This window comes from Camellia sinensis, chromosome 5 (genome assembly GCF_055761805.1).
Source record: "Camellia sinensis isolate YWXY chromosome 5, ASM5576180v1, whole genome shotgun sequence".
NCBI classification, from domain to species: domain Eukaryota; kingdom Viridiplantae; phylum Streptophyta; class Magnoliopsida; order Ericales; family Theaceae; genus Camellia; species Camellia sinensis.
In genome coordinates this window covers 196,213,557-196,234,559 of record NC_138965.1, presented here as the reverse complement: position 1 = coordinate 196,234,559, position 21,003 = coordinate 196,213,557, and the positions used below count along the sequence as shown (strand labels likewise).

General features: G+C 37.0%; 1 protein-coding gene and 1 pseudogene across 3 annotated transcripts in view; one reads left to right on the top strand and one right to left on the bottom strand.

Annotated features, from left to right (window-relative positions):
• Nucleotides 1-21,003, bottom strand: part of LOC114315891 (phosphate transporter PHO1 homolog 3) — a 207,001-nt gene that overhangs the window by 101,434 nt on the left and 84,564 nt on the right. The window lies entirely within an intron of this gene.
• Nucleotides 1,017-8,734, top strand: LOC114315839 (phosphate transporter PHO1 homolog 3-like; annotated as a pseudogene).

Sequence of the window (21,003 nt, the reverse complement as noted above, 5' to 3'; positions counted from 1 at the left end):
TTCGACGGTTCAGATCTGCAGATGTACCTTAGCCACGTAGCATCGGATAATCCCTCTGCTTCTGGGTCGGGTCAACTGGTATGTTGACGTGGCAGACACGTGACACTACCCTGGGATGACGCGGCGATGACACGGCGGTGACATGGCATTGACGTAGCGATGACGCGGTGCTGACGTGACGCTAACTGTTGATGATGTGGCACTGAGCTGGTGATGACGTGGTGCTAACGTGATGATGACATCACTATCATGCGCAGAGCACTCGCCTTCTTTCTTCAGCCGCGTGTCAGACGCATGTCTAAGACTGGTATGAAGTGTCAGGGTTGTAAATGGCGCGTGGAGCATGTGTATGAGACCGGGACTCACAGACCTTCTTTTGGGGACGCGTGAGAGCGTGTGAAGAGTTTTCTGGGGCAATGCTTTGCAGCTTTGGACTTCTCTCGTCGAGAGCTTTCTCCTGGTATGCTCGAAAGTGAATTTCGAACAACTTGATTTCTGGGCAATTCTGAAAAACACACCCTGTTTAAAATCAACCAACGAGGCTATGATACCACTTGTTAGGATTAAGACACACTCAGAAATCAATCACACATAAGAACACAATAGATTTACGTGGTTCAGCAGTAGCCTACGTCCACGGGAGAGATATCCACTATAGAATTTCTCGGAGGGAGTTTACAACACTCACACCTCACTCTCTTTCTATAGCACTCTCACTCACAGATTACATATACTCTGTGTTTCCTTGCTATCAGCCCCTCCTCATCACCTCAATTTATACACAAAATAAGGAAAACAATGTCAAGAAAAATAGGTGGACATTTATAACAGAAAGAAGAAAAAAATAATGGGATGGTCTTCCAACTGCCCTCTTCCCTTCTACTCCTTGACTTGGAGCTAGCCTCATTGATTCCTCTATGTGGGTTGGAGCTAACAATATCAACAAGCCCTTCTTCTCACACAGTACTGTAAAACAAAACAGTAAACCTTTTCAAACCTTCCAAAAAACCATCAAGTTTGGCAAATAATTCATATCCCAAATGGTATTAGAATGGCAAGAAGCATACATGAACTACAACCACCTCAAAACCCATTTAAAAGAAATCCAATGCTTCAAACTCCGACACAAACCACTACCACCACCACCGCCCACTGGCCTCAAACGAAAACTCACCCTTTACAGAGCTGTCAGCGGCTTAACCTAAAGAATCGCTTCTCCCAAAAGTCCTTCTACCTCCTCAGACCTCGAAAACCATGCCATTTTAGTACAATCCGAGCGGCCTGATGGTGGCAATCGGTACGAGACGATGTTTTTGAGGGTGACGAACGAGGGAGGAGAGTATGAGTTGGTGTACTTTAGGAGACTTGATGAAGAGTTTAATAAGGTGGTTAAGTTTTATAAGTTGAAAGTAGAAGAAGTTGTAAAGGAAGCTAATATGTTGAATAAGCAAATGGATGCTTTGATTGCTTTTAGGATTAAAGTGGAAGGACCCAGGTCAGAGAGTGAAGGGTCGGTGCAGATCAGTCGTCTCGCGGCGGAGGTTGAAGCTTCTACGACGACATTGGATGCTTCTCTTCCTTCTGGGGTGAGAGCTAATAGTGAGTTTTTCTTTTTTCAAAAGCTAATTTAAATGCTTTGGTTGGTTTTCTGTTTAATTTTAATTACATTATAAGTTTTTTTTTTCCTAAAAAAATATTGAATTATATAAAACGAACCCTAAAAATCATGAAATGAAATAGCTTTATTTTTGTCCTAAACAAATATTGAATTATATAAATGTGTTAAGTATTTTTTTTTATTATTTTTATTATTTTTCACTGCATTAGTTTTTAGTTTTCTTTTTTTTTTTTTAAAAAAAAAAATTTCTAAAAATCAAACCAAACAATTTTCTTGAACCAATGAATTCTAATACATCAAAACAAAAACAAAAACATTGAAATTATTGAATTCTCACATTTTGTTTGCATTTATAATTGTGATTAAAATATTTTATGTTGGTAATTTCGGTATCAATTCGTAATTGTCGCTAAAAAATCATTTTGAAAAGTAAAAAAAAAAAAATTTAATAATAAAATTTTAAAAATATCGCTAATAAATATAGAAAAACAATTTAGTCCCAAAAGAATTTATTTTTTGTGACAAAATTTTTTGTCTAAAAGGATAGTAATTCATCACTTAGTGTTTAGGGATAAAATTTATTTTTTTTATTTTAGGGTTTAGGGTTTAATTCTTAAAATTGATTTATTTTTATTTTAGGGTTTAGGATTTACAATTTAATTCTTAAAATTTATTTTAACTTCAATTTTATAAAAAAAAATAAATTTTAAGAATTAAACTATAAATCTTAAACCCTAAAATAAATAAATTTTATCCCTAAACAATTTTGGTAACGTTTATGTTTTCAGTTTATATTTACAAAAATTTTATAAACTGGTTTTTGTTTATTTTTTGTCTATTTTTAGAAAAACATAAACTACAAACGCGTTTGGTAATTGACAAAATGTTTAAAAAAAATTTAAAATATAAAAAAGAGTGAGAAATGGCGAGTGGTGGCAAGTGGCGGCGGAAGACGGTGGTGGAAAGTGGTGACGGTGGGTGGTGGGTAGCTGGTGGTAATTGGCAAAATGTTTAAAAAAAATTTAAAATATAAAAAAGAGTGAGAAATGGCGAGTGGTGGCAAGGGCGGCGGAAGACGGTGGTGGAAAGTGGTGACGGTGGGTGGTGGGTAGCTGGTGGTGGTGGTGGGTGGGTGGGTGGGTGATGGTGGCGGATGGTAGCGAGTGGGTGGTGGTGGTGGTGGTGGTGGCGGGTGGTGGTGGCAGGTGGTGGTGGTGAGTGGATGGGTGACGGTGGCGAGTGGTAGCAAGTGGGTGGTGGTGGCAGGTGGGTGGCGGATGGCGGGTGGTGGTAGGTGGTGGCAGGTGGTGATGGTGGGTGGGTGACGGCGGCGGGTAGTGGGTGGTAACGAGTGGGTGGTGGTGATGATGGTTGCGGGTGGTGGATGGTGGTGGTAAGTGGGTGGGTGACGGTGGCGGGTGGTGGTGGCGGCGGCGGGTGGTGGGTAGGTGGCGGATGGTGGTGGTGGTGGTGGGTGGGTGGGTGGGTGGGTGACGGTGGCGGGTGATAGGTGGTAACGAGTGGGTGGCGGGTGGTGGTGGCAGGTGGGTGGTAGGTGGGTGGCGGGTGATGGTGATGGTGGTAGTGGTGGTGGTCGGTGGTGGGTGGTGGTGGCGAGTGAGTGGCAGGTGGCTGGTGGTGGTGGGTGGCTGGTGGTGACAGGTGGTGGTGGCAGGTGGGTGGTGAGTGGTGGTGGTAAGTAGGTGGTGGTGGCGGACGGTGGATGGTAGTGGCGAGTGGTGGGTGGTGGCTGTTGGATGGCAGGTGGGTGGTGGGTAGTGGTGGTGGTGGTGGTGGTGGTGGTGGTGGTGGTGGTGGGTGGTGGGTGGTGGTAGCGGAGGCGGAAGACGGTGGTGGAAAATGGTGGCGGAAAATGGTGGCGGGTGGTAAAAAAAAAAAAAAAAACTAAAAACTCAAAATGGAAACACTTTTTTTGTGTTTTCATTTTTTGGCCAAATTTATAAACTGAGACCACTAATTTATAAATTAAAAATTTTACCAAACAAGTTTTTATTTGAGTTTTTTAAATTTTTGTAAATATAAACAGAAAACTGAAAATGTAAGTATTACCAAACGGCACCTAAATGTCTAGTTTTGTGGCTAAAAATACAACAATAACACTTTAATAACTAAAATATTTCCCCTTAAAAATAATTTTATGTCAAAATTTTTGTCACTAAAACTTTAATTTGTTGCATACAACCACCACCATCATTTTTAAGATAGCAACTAAACACCAAAAAATATTTTTCACCAAACAATCCAAACATTAATGTTTTTTGAAAAATATTTTCTATAGAGCTCAAGAAAATGTTTTCATCAATACAATCCAAACATTACTAGAAATGTTAGGCAATTAAGAATTATAAACCAATCCCTAGTAACAAATTAAAGTTGTGATTTTTCATGATTAATTTGTAGGAAGAGCTGTCGTGGATGCAATAGAAGGAGAGGAATCAAGCAGTCATGGCCACTTGGATGAATCAGGTGATGATAAATTTTCCAATGAGAACAGATCCATCAACCAAAATGCCAAACAACACAAGCCAAAGAATTCCAAAGCCCTCCTTAGGCCAGCTCCGTTGGAAATACTTAATCAAGTGAAAATGTACAACACTCTTGAGACTCCTAGGTCCACCATTAAAGGCCTTCTCAGAGTTCATAATCTGAAAGAGATCAAATTCAGCAGGGAAAATCTAAACAAAGTCGAAGAACAACTTAAGCAGGCTTTCATTGAGTTTTATCAAAAGCTTCGCTTCTTAAGAGTTACAGGTAACTGAACGCTACGAAATCTGAAAAAGTTATTTGAAAAGTTGGCAAAAAATAAAGTGTGCGGACTAGACTCAATTTTTTGGCTTTTTTTTTTCCTTTTATTTTTGAAAAATTTAGTAAGCTTTTTGCATAGAACTGCGTTTGATCTTTTTGCTAATAAATGCACAGCCTCTTGAATATGTTGGCATTTTCAAAGATCATGAAGAAATATGACAAGGTGTTTTTCTATCTAAAAATCTGAATTCTCTTTTTCTATCTAGGCAATCTGAATAGTTATTTTTACTAAGTTGTTTGTTTATACCTAATTATTGTAGACAACTTCAAGAAATGCATCAAAAGCTTACTTGAAAATGGTAGACAACTCCTACCTTGGCAGTTTTGATAAGGTGAGTACATGTGACACTAATATGATTCAAGAATAGTTATTTCAAGCTAAAATACTATGAAACACGAGTGCGGGTATGAGTGTGGTGCGGGTACGTCAATACAACAAAACTCAAAAAAAGTATGATACGGGTACGACTGCGGTATGTTGATGTGATTTGATTTTATTTGTAATTATGGTTAAAGGATCCAACCTACAAATTAAAATTAAATATCAAAACTAAAAAGAGAACTACAAAACTATTAATATAAAACCATTAAGCATTAAAAATAATATTTGTAAAATCTCTCACTTTGACATGTTATGCACTGTGATCATAATTTATTTTTAAAATCTTTCTTTTTGCTCATCAATTTTCTATTTTATAGGGTAAGACCAAAGAAATAACAAGAGACCAAAGAAAGATTTCATAAAGACAGCAGATGAAGAACAGCAACAATTAACATTACACAAAAAAGCACTTTAATTAAGTCAAAATTAAGATAATACTCTACTACATTTACACAGATCAATAATCTCATCCTTCAATGCAAGCTTAGCTGAGAATTGAAGAGAGAAATTGAAAGGTCTTACATGAAATCAATATTGGGCTCAAGAGAATAATGCTGATATTTGCAAAAGAGAAAACAGAGGGGTCTTGGCTAAAGAGAACGACACTGATATTTGCAAAAGAAATAACAAAACAAAATTGCTGATCTATAGGGGCATAAAAAAAAAAAAAAAAGAGAGAGAGATGAAGAACACTCATCGGAGGGAAGACGAAGAAAGGAACAAAGAAGACAAAGACCAGTTGCTAATTTGCAGGAAAAAAAATTATGTAAAAACGAAGAAGACGGAGATGAAGAAGAAAAAGATGAAAAAGAAGATGAAGAACACTCACCAGAAGGCTTCGTCTTGTTGCGTTGCCGTTGCTGGAGGGCTTCGAAGTGAAGAGATATTGCTGAACAAGCCTGTGCCGTTTCTCTTTGTTGTTGCTGAAGTGAAGAGATGTAAGAAGGGACAAAACCTAGGTGTCATATATTCTTAATATTACAAAATAACACTGTATTTTTTTGTTTTTTTTAATAAAGAACATAAATAAATTGCTCCGGTACCTCTAATTCTCTTACAAATTTGATTTTTTGCCCTAGCGTACCCAAAACGTACCAACGACATACCCATGTCGTACCCACGATGTATCCGATTGAACCAAACGTACCAAACCCCCTTTTGCCGTACCCGGTACGCGTACCCGTACCCGGTAAGTATCCAGTACTCGTACGACACCATTTTTGGAGTACCTGTGCTTCATAGCTAAAATATAATACATATAATAGCTTTCTTAGACACTCTGGAAAAACAAAAAAGAAAAAAAAAATGAAAAATTTGATGATTCAATTTGGGAAATTGCAGGTTAATAAGCTTATGGACATGGTTAAAGCTACATTCATCAAGCATTTTTTGAACTCAAACCGAAGTAAAGAGATGAACAACTTAAGACCAAAAGTGAAGAGAGAAAGGCATAGGATAACATTCTCCTTAGGTAAGATTTCAACACTCCTCACATGGCTATTTCTTTTTACGTCAAATTCTCTAACTTAATTTGTTTGTTGTCTTTTCTTTGATCCGATGACTCGAAAAAATTTCAGGGTTCCTATTTGGTTGCTCAATGGCACTCCTAATTGCCCTTATTTTGGTTATACATACTCGCAATATCATCAACCAAAAAGGCTACGACCAGTACATGGATACATTGTTTCCACTTTATAGGTAAGTTAAAACTCCCCCAAATGATGTTTTTCTATGTGCTTTTTTGTTTATGTTCAAAAGGGTTATAGTGGTCCTAGTTTGTGTTTGAACATGTGAAAAGTCAATTCCCTTGTGAAAAAAAAAGAGAAGAAGATATACGCACTATCAAGTCCTTAAACATAACTTAAGTAATGCCTTAACACCCAAAGCTAAATGGCTAGGGGTTTCAATTTTTGTTAGCAATTAGCACTATAATTTGTTTGGCACGTGCGAATTTAACTTTTGCAGCTTGTTTGGATTCATTACACTTCACATGCATATGTACACTAGAAACATATACTATTGGAGGCGGTACAGAGTCAATTATTTATTTATATTTGGTTTCAAGGAAGGAGCTGAAATGGGATACATAGAAGTTCTCCTCCTAAGCTTTGGTGTTGCATTGCTAGCATTAGCGTCGGTGCATGCAAACCTCGACATGGAAATAAACCCTAAAACTCAAGATTACAAAGCAATCACTGAACTCGTGCCTATTAGACTTCTAGTCGTAAGTTTATTTAACTCAACCATCTTCTTTGTAATTCCCATTTCTATATATAGTTTGCTTAAAACTATAAAATCTTTCCCTATTTATAGTTCTTGATTGTCATATTGTTCTGCCCATTCAACATCCTTTATCGATCAAGTCGCTTCTTTTTACTTGTGTGTGCGTTTCACGGCCTTTGTGCTCCTCTCTACAAGATAAAAATTTGATTGATAATGTTATCCGACAATGAAAAGGTTCGACAATTTAAATAGTTTACTTATATAAGGTTTTCTTTTCGTTATAGATGAAACTTCCTGATTTTTTCTTGGTAGATCAGCTAACAAGCGAGGTGAGTAGATGAGATTTCTGTTATGAAGCCTAGAGTTCTATTATTATTATTATTTTTGGGGAGACTACAAACACAGGCAAAATACTTGTATGGATAGTGGTGTCTACAATACATTCTATTTCATTGTTGCCACAATTCCATAGGTGTCTCGTCTCCTTCAGGTAAGTCCTTGTTTGGTTTCTTCCAATTCAAGGGTTTGTTCGCAAGATTTACCAGTTTTAAAGGCCGTTACCTAGGGTTAGTAGTACCCATTATTCTTTGGAGATTTTGTGTTCTTGTTTTGGGGAGAGGGGGAAAGAAACATTGTTTGTAGCATTGTACTTGGACTTGAATTGTACAACATTTGCTTACAGCTTATGAGTCTTTAAAAAAAAAAAGAAAAAAAAAGCAATTATTTGAAAGTTAGAGAAATGATGTTTCTCGTTTTTTCTTTCTAATTATCAGCTTTCAGTTTACAAAAAAATAAACAAATAAATAAATAAAAAACCGAACGGACTCATTGTAAGGAATGCAATTAATTCAATGCATGGCTTTAAACTCTGCTCAAGCTTGGCTGAAAATTTATGTCCAAGTTCAAGAACAAAGAATCAAAGAATGTTTTTTTCAAGTTGCCAATCTTATAATCAGACACTTGAAACAGTTCATGTTCTTCTTCTTATTGCCTTTGGCGCTTTTATGAAGAGAAAGATGGTATGCAAGGACTCAATGGAGTGATATATTTCATAACCATAGTAGCTCTTTGTATGAGGATAGCTTACTCTCTTAACAAAGGGGTTAGTTGGAATATATTGGCATGGATTGCCTCTGTGATTGTTGTAGTTTTTGGTACCTATTGGGACCTAGTCTTGGATTGGGGTCTCCTTCAAAGAAAGTCGAAGAACCGTTGGTTGAGAGACAAGTCCTAGTCCCATACAAGAGTGTTTATTTTGCAGTCATTGTGAGAAAGAAACAATAAGTTCTGGGATTTACCATATGGTTTGATCTCAAAATTACTAATGAATTTCATGAAAAATTGTGCAAGTTTTGAATGTTTTGTTGAGATTCGTTTGGCTGCAAACAGTGTTCCATCAGGTTCCTTTCTTGCATAAACAAATCGTAGCTGTAATTGTAGCTGTCCTAGAGATCATTCGTCGTGGCATATGAAATTTCTTTAGGTATTTTTCAAGATATTGCCACGATTTCATTTATAGAGCTTATGATTGATTATCTAATTTACTATTTTTATGGTTATTGTTCTTATTTGATTTGTTGATCAAGTTGGAGAATGAACATCTAAATAATGTCGGCAAGTATCATGCTTTTAAGTCAGTGCCTCTGCCTTTCAACCACAATGAAGATGATGACAAAGATGAGTGAAACTTAATAGCACAAAGCGAGAATATGGGCGAGGAAGAGCACATAGAGGTTCGTAGGGCCTAGATGATAAGGAAGATATTCTACAGGCTGCAAAGAAGAGATTGAGTACAATATAAGACCCGTACTACTGTAATACACTGAATCATTTCCTTTGTAACAAGATCTCATCCAGTAGTTAGATTAATAGTTAGATTGTTAGTGAAGTACTTAGGCTTCCTATAACTGATATATATAGATATCAATAACAGTGTAAATGGTGTGTTGAAAAGTAATAAAATCAATCTTGATCTTTCGTCATGGTATCAGACCTTGTCTTAGCTCCAACGAGCGATTGATGATTCTCCTACGAGATTAAACTTGCCATCCATCGATTCTCAGAGCTTCAACTCCAAGACTTTCATGTCATCTTCTCCGTTATTTATACCTGTGATTGCTACAATGGAGTCGTCCTCTTCGTCTGAAGTTGCAATTCCTTTAAATCTTCGTTTTTGATCTCGAATCTTGGATCACTTGTTACAGTGAAGTTGGATAACACTAATTTCATAGTGTGGAAGTACCAGACGCAAAACATCCTTCGTGCCACCGATCAGTTGAAGATTGTAGATGGTACCTTTTCTTGCCCTAGCAATATGATTCGCAGTATATCAGGAACAGAGGTTGTGAATCCAAAAGCAATTCGTTGGAAGATGATTGATGCACACCTTCTTAGTTGCATCACAGCCACACTTTCCCCTTCCATATTCACCTCTGTTCTTTATCTTCAGACCAGCTCTCAGGTATGGAAAATGTTTGATAAGCGGTTTACTTCTTTATCAAGATCTCATATCCATCAGTTAAAGAACAAATTGAGTTCAATTTCAAAAGAAATCAGACTCCATGGAGATATATCTGGGTAAAATCAAAAGTTTAGTTGACCAATTGAGCATTGCCTCTTCATTTGTTGATGATGAGGATTGTTCTCCTCACTTTGAATGGCTTGTCTAATGAATATGATGCTGTTAAAACTGCTATCCGTACTCATTCGCAGAGCTTTTTTCTTTACTCTGCTCAGAGGCTATTCATATTGAAGGCAAATTGAAACAAGCCTCGGATCTCCCAGTTGTTTATGTAACAATAAAGGGACCTATGTCTTCTTCAAAAGATTTTAATTCTTATTCCCATGGTCGAGGTTCTACTCGTAATGATTCTCGCGGTTATCATCGCGGAAATAGATCTACTCATGGTCGATCTTCTTCATTTCGTAGTAGATCACAAGGTTGAGGAGGTTGATCAAGTTCTAGCCGTTATGGCATGATCTGTCAAATCTGTGGCAAGCAAAATCACACTGCTCTAGAGTGTTGGCACAGACTGGACTCTAATTTTCAATATTCTCCTTCATATCCACATCACTCACCTCAATCTCAGCAACATCAATCTAAGGCCTTTGTTGCATCTGTGCCAGTTGATACTACTATTTCAACCTCTTCTCCCTGGTTCTTGGACTCTGCTGCATCTGATCACATCACCACTGATTTGCACCTTTTGAATTCCTATTAGCCATATAACGGAGGAGATCAAGTCGCCATTGGTAATGGTTCTTCACTCCCTATTCATAATACCGGGCAAGGTATTCTTTCTACTCCTCATCACTCTTTTAAACTAGACAAAATGTTGCATGTTCCTTCCATCTCTTCTAATCTTGTTTTTGTCCAAAAGTTAGCCAAAGGTAATAATTGTTCTGTTATTTTTTATCACTCTACTTTTTCTATTCAGGACAATCATTCCAAGGCTATTCTTCATAGAGGTCTTCATATTAATGGTCTTTACCAATTTTCTGACAATATTTTTCAGGCTTCACCTCATGCTTATAGTAGTTCAACCTCATCTTCCTCTTCTTCTACATCTGTTGATACATGGCATCGAAGACTAGGCCATCCTTCTTCTTTTAAGTTTCATCTTCTTAAGCAGCATTTATGTTTGTCATCTAATAAGACTACACATTCATGTGTTAACTGTGTTGTGGCTAAGTGTCATTGATTACCTTTTCACCTTTCCAATAATCATGTAAATCAGCCTTTAGCATTAATACACAGTGATGTCTGGGGGCCATTTACTTGTTCTTCTTCTCAATACAAGTATTATGTGTTGTTCATTGATGATTTTACTAAATTTACATGGCTTTGTCCTCTTTCCTATAAAAGTGAAGTGCATGCAAAATTCATGGAGTTCAAAGTTTTTACTGAAAAACAATTTTGTTTTCCTCTTAAGATTCTTCGATTAGATGGGCAGTGGGGGGTGAGTTTGTTAATCATTCCATGCAAGCTTTTATGCACTCTCATGGCATTCATCACCAGTTTTATTGTCCTCACACTCCATCTCAAAATTGAGTTGCAGAGAGGAAGTACTTACATATTACTGAAATGGCTATTTGTTTGCTACACCAGTCTTCAGTTCCTCTCACTTATTGGTTTGATGTTGTTGTCGTTGTAACTTTTTTGATCAACAAATTGCCTAGTGTCTCTCTTTCTAATCAGTCTCCTTATGAATTGCTTTTTGGCATGTCAGATTTGTTGAATCTATTTTTCCTTTTTCTTCTACTAGTTCATCTTCTTTTTCTCTCTCCCTACAGGACTTTTTTTTTTGTCTTCATCTCTCAGTTTTCTGCTTCTCACAAGTCTCAGCATCCCAGGCCACTGTACTCACAGCTGCCCAGGCCACAACAGTCCTCTCCCAGGCCACAACAGTCCTCTGTTCTGCCCAGGCCCCATCTTACTGTCTTTGAGCCACTGCAGCAGCCTATTTCTGAGCCACAACAGCTTCCCTTTGTTCCTATTAATTCTATGTTAGTTGTGTTACCTTTGCCTCCTCCTCCTACTAATTGTCATCCCATGTAGACTAGGTCTAAAACCAGCTCTATTTGCTCGACTGCTTGTGCAGATAATTCTGAGCCTCTCTCCTACAAAAGTGCCTTGACTTCTCCAGTCTAGTTTCAAGCCATGCTTGATGAATATAATGCTCTTCAACACCAGGGCACTTGGTCATTGGTCCATCTTCCTTCTTTCAAATAGGCCTTTGGATGCAAATGGGTTTTTAAACTCAAATGAGCCTCTGATGGGACTATTGCTTGGCATAAGGCTCGGTTGGTTGCTAAAGGCTTTCTCCAACAGCATGGCATTGATTTTTAGGAAACCTTTAGTCTGGTTTCCAAGCAACCAACTATTCATATTTTCTTATGTCTCGCCTTATATTACCATTGTCCTATTAAGCAACTGGACATCTCCAATGCCTTCCTTCATGACAAGTTGGCTGAAGAAGTTTATATGGAATAACCACCTAGCTTTGTCGATCTTTCCCATCCTTCACTAGTTTGCAAGCTACACAAATCCCTTTATAGTTTAAAGCAAGCACCAAGAGCCTAATATTCTACTTTTAGTTCTTTTCTCCTTTCTCAAGGCTTCACTCAAAGTCTTTGTGATTCTTCTCTCTTTATTCATAAAACTTCCTCTTCCTTCACCTACCTTCTTTTTTACGTTGATAATATTCTTCGCACTAGTTCTGATCCTACCTACATTCACCAGCTTTTATCTCATATGCACCAAGCTTTCTCTATGAAAGAGCTTGGTCCTCTTTCCTATTTTCTTAGTATATCAGTCCAACCTACTTCGATTGGTTTCTTAATTTCCTAGCACAAGTATGCTGCCGACTTATGTAGCTCGACTTTTCGTGCTCCTTTCGGAAGATGAATAAGCCCTACAGTATCGGACTCCTGCAGTTCTGAATCTGATCTCACAAGTGCAATGTGAAATAGATAAACACCAAAAAGTCCAAATTCGGCAAATCTTTTGGAAAATCGATTTTGAATCAAATTGGAAAAAATAGACTGCTTTTCTAGATATAGAGTCACCACCTAAATAATTTTGAGAAATTTAGAAAACCCATGACTCGTGCCAAAGGCCACGTATCCGTCATCACCAAGATTGTTTTGGCTCGGGAACTTAGGTACAAGAGGGGAAGGCCATGAATTAAGCACCATCGCTTGCTCGATCAAAGATCGGCCTCTACTAATCATGATGTGAATCTTATGTACATTATATGCTCTTGTTCCTGATTCATTAGGCTAACTTACTAGGTGATGCACACACAAGTATAGACTAATTTGCAAAAAATGGAACATTTGATTTCATGTTAGTTTTAAAAATTGTTTCGAATATGTACCGCTTGAAAAAGTGATCGCATATGAACATTATTCAAATTATTCCAATTTAAACAATTAGCCTTCATCTGCAGGCATTCAAACAGTTTATCAGATAAACATTTAGCCTCATGGCAAACATGCTAAACATAACAACATCAACATTCAATGCAATATGCTAAAGCAAATAAAAGCTCACCTAGTACTCCAAGCCCAAAAAGATAAAAGAGTTAGAAAAATGCACGATCCTAACTTATGTAATATGACTAATGCTACGCATGCACCATGAAATTATTAAGCTCAGCTACTAATATGGCATATGAATCAATTTGATAGCATGCAGTCTAAGCATGTATTCAAAGAAATATTAACTAACAATGCAAGTTTAGAATGATGCGCCGAGCTCAATGCAAGCAAGACAATGGATGCAAGGCATGAGTAATGCTAAGCGAAACATGATACCCTAAACTAACCATCATAAGCAGGTAAATAAAAGGGAGAAAGACGTGGGGTTAGAAGACATACACGTTACTATAATTGCTTGCCTTCGCGCAGGAGGGTTCGAATGAACTAACTAGCTAACTAATTATTATATCACCATAATTAATTAACTATTCTAGCTAATTATTACAACAATAAATTAAATAACTAGTCTAGAAATAATTAGAACCCAAAACTAACTAATTATTTACAAGACAAAATTAATTAGCTACAACTAATTAATTACAACACTCTAAATAATTAAAGAAATGAGTAAGCTAAGTAATTAAACTAAACAGCCCCAGCAAGCGAGGAATGCTCATGCATGTGTACAGATTTTCACTCGAAAAAGCCACTGTTCTGCTGCCAGAAAGCCTCTGTTGCACAGTTAGAACACTTGCACTGTTTTTCACCTCAAAATCAGTTCTGTTCTGTTTCAAAAAGCCACTGCTGGGTTATGCAAAGGTGGTCGGTAGGCCAAAAGTGGTGGCCTATCGGTCACAAATGATAGCTTGCCGTCCACAAAAAGTGGCCTGCCGACCATTGGAGCTTGGTCCTTCCTACTGCAACAGAGAGCAAACAGAGCACAAGCAGGGTATTCTCAAGGGATGTTTGTACAACTTACCCCTCTTCATCATCAAACAGCTCAAAGGAGTGGTAAATTTGATTCACAAACCATTAATTGATGCAATTTCATTGCATGATGACCTATGGATCAAGGGTACAATTTCAATAAATGCAACAAGAAAGACTCTTAAACCTTATCCCTATCATGGATTGATCAAGAGAAGTGGTGACAATGACTCTTGAACCATTTTCATCACGAACAAGTATGAAACGATTCAAGACTCAAGGGTTCAATTAACGTCCGATTGAACCCTAACCAAGTTATTATCTTGGATAATTTTTAGTCCTCATTTTATTACTCTATTTTAATTACCAACCATTCTTTAGTTCATTGAGTCCAAAAGTGAGCTTCAAGTCCTCTAATGGAAAGAAGCATCAAACCAAGAGTTGTTTTAGGCATGAGAGAAGTATCATGCAGTTGGTAATGAACTCTTAAAGGGATTAAACCATTAAGCACAAGACCACAATCTCAAGCTTAAACAAACAAGTAGCTTGAAACAACTTTCAAAGCAAAGCAAAAGCCAAGAAAGGACGGAGGTTGCAGAGGTGATTAAAGGTGATCACAAGTATGGAAAGTTTGAAATAAACACTACCAACTCAAATAGGTTGGTGGCTAAGGCCTAGACCACCAAGCCTATGAGGACAATTACACTACAAGCATGCAATACAAGGCTCAAATGCAATGAACAACCCAAAACAGTCCTAATATAGTCTAAAAATAGTCTTAAAACATGCTGGAATTAAGACAAAAATAGCCAAAATGATAAGCTACAACATGGAGCTATGTAAGCTAGTAAACAAAGCATAAAGAGGGGAGGCTATCCCCCTCAATTTTTGGACTTTAAAACATGATTTTTGCCACAGAAAAGCCTCTGAAAATCAGTATGTAAAAGCTCAAAAATATGTGACAACAAGGTGGGAAACACAAGGGTAAAGGCCTAGGAAGCTAGGTGGAAGGAATGGTGAGCCACCCCTCCACTCTTATTGGCCTTAAGCCACAAGTTTCAGCCCAAAATTTTAGAGTTTACACAGCCCAAAAATAGTCCAAAAATAGCAACTAAAGCAAAGAAATAAGCAAAGGCTTATACCTCTTGAAGATGAGAACACTTTCTAAGCAATAAATCAACACTTACCCACCCTCAAGAGCTCAAAGTAGGCTCAAAAGTACCTCAGCCCAAAGAGCACAAGGTTTGGTTTAGAATGTATAGGCAAAAGTTCAAGAATTTACACAAGAGAGAGAGAGAGAGAGCGAATTGTAGAGAGAGAGAGAGAGAGAGAGAGAGAGAGAGATTATTTTGCTCCAAAATGTTCAACCCTTAAAAATGAAAGGGGAGATCTCCTATATATAGAAAAACATGAAACTCCTTCAGGAACATCGATACACACACGTGTAGGCAGATGCAAGCATCAGTGGAAACAGCTGGCAAAAATATCTGCCAAAACACGGCCACTAATGTTGGCCAGCAGGCTACTAATTTTGGCCGGCAGGCCACACACATAGTCAGCAGCCAAGATCGGTGGCTGATAGCCCAAAGAAAGAGGCCTGCAGGTCCCAAGGTTTTTAGACTTGAAAAGCTAAGGTTTTGGTCCAAAACAAGGCAAGAGGTGTGCAGGGTTTTGAAGGCTCAAAGTTGTGGCATTCTGCTAGGATTTCGAGCACTTGACAAGCATATACAATTCATTATTGGGTGCGCAAGCGATGGCATTCAAGTCACAAGGACGGTCAAAAATGGGGTGTCTACAACTTGTTTGCCAAATCTGGGATGATTGATTGCAAACCTTGTGCTACTTCAGTTTCGACTAAACCTCCCTTATCTACTGATGCATCTCTACCTTGTACATAACCATTTCTCTATCGCAGTATTGTCGATGCCTTTCAATACGTTACCATTACTCAACCTGAGCTCTCTTTTGCTGTCAACCAAGCTTGCCAATACATGCATTCTCCCACTATGGATCATGTTGCAGCTGTTAAACGCATCATACGCTATGTTAAGGGCACTTTCACAAATGGTCTTAGTTTCAGTTCTAGTTCGTTTACTCTTAGTGCCTACACTGACTCTAACGGGGCTGGTGATCCTACTGATTGCCGTTCTACCTCTGGCTATTGTATTTACCTGGGCTCTAACCTCATCTCTTGGTCCTCCAAAAAGCAATCCACTATTAGCCGCTCCTCCACCGAGGTTGAATATCGCTCTCTTGCTCATACTGCCGCTGAATTCACTTGGTTACAAATGTTGCTCACTGATTTTTCCATTCCTCATTCTTCTCCTCTTTTGTTTGGTGTGACAATCAATCTACTTTTTCTCTGTCTACTAATCCAGTGTTCCATAGTCGCTCCAAGCATATTGAGGTGGATTACCACTTTGATGCGAATCTTATTCACCTTAAATATATCCCCACTCTTGATCAACTGACTGATATGTTCACCAAACCACTGTCCACTCCCAGATTTTCTTTTCTTTCTTCCAAGCTAATGGTCTGTCCTTCACCCCTTAGCTTAAGGGGGAATGATAAGAAAGATATTCTAAAGGCTGCAAAGAAGAGATTGAGTACAGCATAAGGCCCATACCACTGTAATACACTGAATCATTTCCCTTGTAACAAGATCTCAGTTAGATTAATAGTTAGATTGTTAGTGAAGTAGTTAGGCTTCCTATAATTGATATATATAGATATCAGTAACAGTGTAAATGGTGCGTTGAAAAGTAATAAAATCAATCTTAATCTTTCATCACTAGAAGCATTAATGTATTTTATATTACAAAATTATATAAAATTATTTATTTATTTTAGTTGTAATAAAAAACATAAGCATAGTGAATTCCCCTTACAGAAATAAGAATTCACCAAATGTGCCTTTGTTTCTTACCTATGCTAAACAGCATAATAAGCAAACAATTTCGTGCACATTCTATCTTTTAATGCTCCATTTCTGAACTCTTCAATCCTGTGTATTACATAATTTCTAAATTCATTTTTTTTTATTTGGAGCATTTTTTTTAATTAGATTTTGGGGCTGTCTTATATTGCTCGACAGTTTGCATTTAACATATCTCTATCTCTATTATTGCCTTTGGTTAATACTGTAACATGTTATATATATCTAATATATAACTTACAAATATTATATTGCCTTCCAGTATTGCTTTTGAATAAATAAATGACATCATTATTCAGCTTAATAATCATATGCCTAAATTATTTCTTAAAAATCACAGTAAAGATCTTCGAGTACAATAAATGGAAATAGTTCTAAAAGATTTCTTTCTATCATTTAAATTGTCCATTAAAGTTCTGACCAACATATAACGACAACATATTTTCAATAGATTGACAACAAACCGATATACATCCTATACCCATGTAAATAAATCAATAATTACAAGAAGATGCAACATAATTATATGATGAAATTTTGGTTATTAAAGCATTCGTTAATAATTTAAAAAATGTTACATATAATTTCATTCTTTATTGTATTTTATCATTTCTAGTTACCAGTGAATGGTCTCATATGAGTCTCATTTGACTTATGTTTAGAAGTGAAAAAATAAAGTATGAAATAAGCTTACATATTTAAAAATTTATCTCCAAAGATCCAAGAAAATAAAACTAAAAAAAGAAAAAGAATTTGATAATTATATCATATAACATTAATTAATGCAATAAGAAAAAAAAAAGAAAAAAAAAGGTAGGAGTCTAATACTATTATATATGTCATCATCAATAGCCACTCAACATTTGTCCCCATTAACCCCATGAAAGAAGACCAATGAATTTAAAAGCTATGGGCAAATTGACGAACTACATTAACCCCATGAAACAAGAAATGATTTTAAAAAGTGATTACAAATTTTGTTAAGCTTTTTGTGCCCAAGTTCAACAAAATCCAAGGTTAAAGGAAATATAATGCATAAGTTTTATTGCATACGAATAAATTTCAAAAAATAAAGAACTACCTTCGATGACCACAACGGAGATACATATACATTATGAACACATACCCCATGACAGCGTGCTGATGACCAATCAACAAACACACTACGAAAAACTTGAGGTTTACACTGTCGTTGCTTTCTATAGTTGAAAATAATTTCTTTAAAAGTCAGCCTCAGTTCAGAAATCTGTGGCCAACACATAAGAAATTAGGATTAGAAAGTGTGATTAATCAATAGCCTAAATACTCTCACATCTTTCTACTGCAAACCTTTGGAACTCCATAGAAACAATAGAGGATAATCTGGTCAATATGACGATTAAATAACATGGTCGTCCTTTCACTTATAATTTGTTAAAAAAAGATGAAAAATAATCTCTCTGATCTCCTAGGATAGCTGTAGCCTTTCAACCATACCGTTGATTCTGAAAGCACCTAACTTTACAATCTAAGCTTCACAAGAAGTTGCACTATGTTAGTGTAGAATGGGGACAATAATAGAATGGCAATGGCCAATGTAAGGCACCAAACCATATTCTAACTACATTTTTCTTTGTCTAGGCCCTCAATAGGCTTCAGCCATCTCTGTTGTAGACCAAAATGCCCTTACTGGAAGAACACGAAAGCCATCAGAATGTAGAGAACTCATAAAGGGGTGCTAATCTATGTAAATATATCACATTCGAACATTTTAGACCAAATGTACAATGTAATTAGTAGTAGTTGTTGGGTTTGAATTTTGGATTTTAGTAATTGATTATTAGATTTTGTTGACTTTTTTTAACTATTTGCAGTTAATAGTCTATTTACATGAGATTTACAATGGGTGGTCTCATTACTTTTGTTTTTTGGTTAATAGTCTATTTTAAGTTAATATTATACACCAATTACTTTATTTTTTTAAATGTTTCAAAACTTTAAAATTTCATTACTTTTGTTTTACCCATCTGATTTCAATAAAATTTAGGTTTACAAAATGTATTTGCTGTGATCTATTCAAGGAAAGTTTATATTGAATATCAAATTTAATTTTTCTTTAAATTTGGTTACAATTATTTGTCTTCTTCTAAGATGACTTCACATAGAACTGTGAATGTATATCACATTTGGGTGTGAATACATGCCAAGTTAGTAGTGAAATTAGCCAACTATATGCAATTGACAAATAGGCAAAACATCCCGATTTGTTATTACTATTTTGTTCACTTCAAAAAGCAATGCTAATCGAACCCCTAAACTTACTTAAGCTCTCTTCCATTACAGAGTATTTTTCCAAGTTACCGTCCATTCCCAGGTTTGTCACGACCCCATTCCGTCCCTAGTAGAATGGTGCCATGATGGCCAGTAATTCGAGATTACCAAAGGCCAACTTGCAAGGATTCACACACAATCAGAGTATACATATGGGGCTAACATGTGCAGAAGCAATGAATTTAAATCTAATTAGTCCATAAGAGCTGTGCATAGATCGAATGGAATGTCATACATCTTATCAAGGTCTTACAACTTGGATACAATAAAATGAAATACAAAATACATCTTGACCAAAAGGCTTCTCAAGCCATCATATACAAAACACAATGAATTACAAGCTAAGAAGCATGATCTTCAAGATGCTACAAAATGCGAGTCCAAAACAAGTTGCAAAGCACATCTAGGCGTCACCGCCGTCATGCTCATCACCTACATATATATAGAGAGGGTGAGCCTTGATACTCAGTGAATGGTACAAGTAATAAAGGGTTTGCATGAATAATATCAGAGATCTTTATCAAAGCGATACACATTATATCTTGCACAAAATCAAAGACAAAACAAGTTCATCTAACAAGTCTTTCAAGCTTCATCAATCAAAGTCTTTCAAGGCTTTCAAGTTTCAAGGGATGATGTTAACAAAGGTGCTAGAAAAGCTTAGAGTCCTCTAGCACGAAAGGACTTGTGCTACAAATGCTTATAGTCCCCTAGCACATACGGACTTTCAAAGGTTGTGCTACAAATGCTTATAGTCCCCTAGCACGTACGGACTTTCAAGAATGTCATCCAAAACAAAACTTGTACTTGGCACACAAAACAGGGATAATCGTTCATGCTTGATTAAATACTTTTCAAAACAAAGCAAAGCAAGGCTTATCAAAACATTATAACATAGCTTTATTAAAGATACCACTTACATAGTTCTTCAAACGTCAGGGTCAAGCAAGAGTCCAAGTCCTACAAACACACGGCAAAGCCTATTGAATGCACTTTCAAACAAGCTTTACATGAATGCAAATGATCTTGGCATTCCTTCAAAACTAAGTCGAACCGAAACAAAACACTGTTTCCCATCTCGGGAAAAACTTGCGGGGCACCAACCAGGTCTTGGCCGAGGTCCCACACCTCCTTGCCGAGGTGTGGCCCCGATGGCCACATTCAAGGAAATGAAGTCGGGAAAATCTGGGTTTCCTTTTCTTGAAGAACATGAAGAACATGGATGCAAAGATCATAACTTATCATTACAAAATCTGAGATTTCATGCTATGAATTAAAAAACATGGACTTGGGTACCCATACTCGAAGATTTTATGAAAACAAACACAAAAACATGAATCTTGATGCAAGCTTTCGGATCAAACGAGGCTTTTATTCAAGAACACATGAATATCACTTTCTCTTTCTAAAACCAAACTATTAATCAATGCATGGCTTACAAATCGTGCTCGATCATGCAATGCAGCTAGATGAACAATAAGAGCAACAAGAGTAGATCAAGATTCTAACCTCAAGACACGAATCTAACAGCTCAAGGTGTGAAGATCAAGCTTGGAAAATCTATTCCCTCTCTAAGAACTCCTCCCTCTTCTTCCTAGAGCCTCTCTCTTTAAAGACAAGGATATGGTACAAAATGATGTGTTTCTCAACAGCTTACTGACTTAACCCTCTGCTGGGACACGTGGTATCGGCTGGTTGGCTCTTCTAAAAAAGGTGACTGAGTGAAAAGACAAGACTATGACAAAGTGTGTTCAACAAGCAAGATGGCATAGGCACTCCGGTAGGTAATGATCTCGGCTA